The sequence below is a fragment of the Oncorhynchus gorbuscha genome, linkage group LG16, assembly GCF_021184085.1.
Source record: "Oncorhynchus gorbuscha isolate QuinsamMale2020 ecotype Even-year linkage group LG16, OgorEven_v1.0, whole genome shotgun sequence".
NCBI classification, from domain to species: domain Eukaryota; kingdom Metazoa; phylum Chordata; class Actinopteri; order Salmoniformes; family Salmonidae; genus Oncorhynchus; species Oncorhynchus gorbuscha.
In genome coordinates, this window is record NC_060188.1 from 99555152 (window position 1) to 99557651 (window position 2500).

Consider the following 2500-nt stretch of genomic DNA (forward strand, 5'->3'; position numbering starts at 1 on the left):
ATGCCCGCTATAGGAGCACCCTACTACGGCCCTCTAGCCGTGGGCGCCTCATACATCCGTGTACCTGGTGATTGAAAACGTGCACCTGGGAACCCGAAAATTAAAATACTCTCCTAAATGCACTTTTCGGTCATTCTCATATTAATGCCCACTCTGGCAACACCCTAGCACGGCCCTCTATCCGTGGGGGCCCTCCCTGAGTGCTTTATGGACACTTTTGTGACATTTCGGTGGATGAGGATTAGGATCTACCTCTGTGTGCCTGGTGATTGAAAACGTGCACCTGGGAACCCGAAAATTAAAATATGGTCCTAAATGCACCTGCCGGTGTTCCTGACATGCATGCCCGCTATGGGAGCACCCTACTACGGCCCTCTAGCCTCTCATTTCAAGTAGTCACCTCGCAAGGTGTTTGAAGGTAGGCCTCATTTGACCTAACCAGTAAATATGACATTTTCAGGGGATGAGATGAAACAAAGAGGCAATAAATGATAAACTCTCTCTCATGGGGTGAAGGGACATACAGGCATAAAGTACAAACACCACTTACCAGTTTATATGCCTCAGTAAATATATCTGGGCAGCAGAGGTCACTTAAAATGATGCAAGGCCTCATTTGACCTAACCAGTAAATATGACATTTTCAGGGGATGAGATGAAACAAAGAGGCAATAAATGATAAACTCTCTCTCATGGGGTGAAGGGACATACAGGCATAAAGTACAAACACCACTTACCAGTTTATATGCCTCTATCTGGGCAGCAGAGGTCACAAAATGATGCAAGGCCTCATTTGACCTAACCAGTAAATATGACATTTTCAGGGGATGAGATGAAACAAAGAGGCAATAAATGATAAACTCTCTCTCATGGGGTGAAGGGACATACAGGCATAAAGTACAAACACCACTTACCAGTTTATATGCCTCTATCTGGGCAGCAGAGGTCACAAAATGATGCAAGGCCTCATTTGACCTAACCAGTAAATATGACATTTTCAGGGGATGAGATGAAACAAAGAGGCAATAAATGATAAACTCTCTCTCATGGGGTGAAGGGACATACAGGCATAAAGTACAAACACCACTTACCAGTTTATATGCCTCTATCTGGGCAGCAGAGGTCACAAAATGATGCAAGGCCTCATTTGACCTAACCAGTAAATATGACATTTTCAGGGGATGAGATGAAACTCAAGGAGGCATTAAAGGTTTTACTATCTCTCTCATGGGGTGAAGGGACATACAGGCATAAAGTACAAACACCACTTACCAGTTTATATGCCTCTATCTGGGCAGCAGAGGTCACAAATGATGCAAGGCCTCATTTGACCTAACCAGTAAATATGACATTTTCAGGGGATGAGATGAAACAAAGAGGCATTAAAGGTTTTACTCTCTCTCATGGGGTGAAGGGACATACAGGCATAAAGTACAAACACCACTTACCAGTTTATATGCCTCTATCTGGGCAGCAGAGGTCACAAAATGATGCAAGGCCTCATTTGACCTAACCAGTAAATATGACATTTTCAGGGGATGAGATGAAACAAAGAGGCATTAAAGGTTTTACTCTCTCTCGTGGGATGAAGGGACATACAGGCATAAAGTACAAACAGCCCTAACCAGTTTATATGCCTCTATCTGGCCTCAAGGCCTTATTTGACCTTTGTTGGCCGCCATCTTGGGCTACATCCCAAAACACCAAAACGTGAATAAATCAAAAAGTACATGTCCAATCTGGATGGGGTTTTTTTAAACGAAAGGGCATACATAGACGGGCATTTTCATGTCATGAAAACCGTTTTTGTATAGAAACTTTTAATAGAAAATTGTGTTTATATTTTGGGCTACACAAGTGCATCTTGCTGGAAACATAGGTTCCTACCAGGGCATTTTGTTTTTTACATGCTCTACTTGTTCCCCATTGAGAGAGAGGGTATGACACGAAATATGGGACCTCTAGCCCCTCGGGAAGTATTTTTAATCATTTTCTGAAAATTACCGATTTTGGGCCAAAAAAGTGCATGTTACTGGAAACATAGGTTCCTGCCAGGGCATTTTGTTTTTTACATGCTCTACTTGTTGCCCATTGAGAGAGAGGGTATGACACGAAATATGGGACCTCTAGCCCTTCGGGAAGTATGGTTAATATTGTTTTTGAAATAACTGACTGGGCCGGAAAAATAAATAGCCTGCGCACCTGTTAACCCAAAAATAATCTCCTCATTTAAAGTAGTCACCTCGCAAGGTGTTTCAAGGTAGGAACCTAACAAATAAAATATCAGAAATTGCACTAAGTCCAACTCTGGGCCTGGTGATTGGGGAAATGGGCCAAAAAAAGGGGACAGAGCAGCTAACCTCCACAGAGGCTGACTGCTCTGCCCCCCTTAAGGACAGTGGAACTGTGGACCTTCAGGACTAAAGGCCTAAAATAAAAATATGAAGTGCGGGTAAAAGGTGGGAGTAACTATGACTCTCTTAAGGTAGCCAAATGCTGG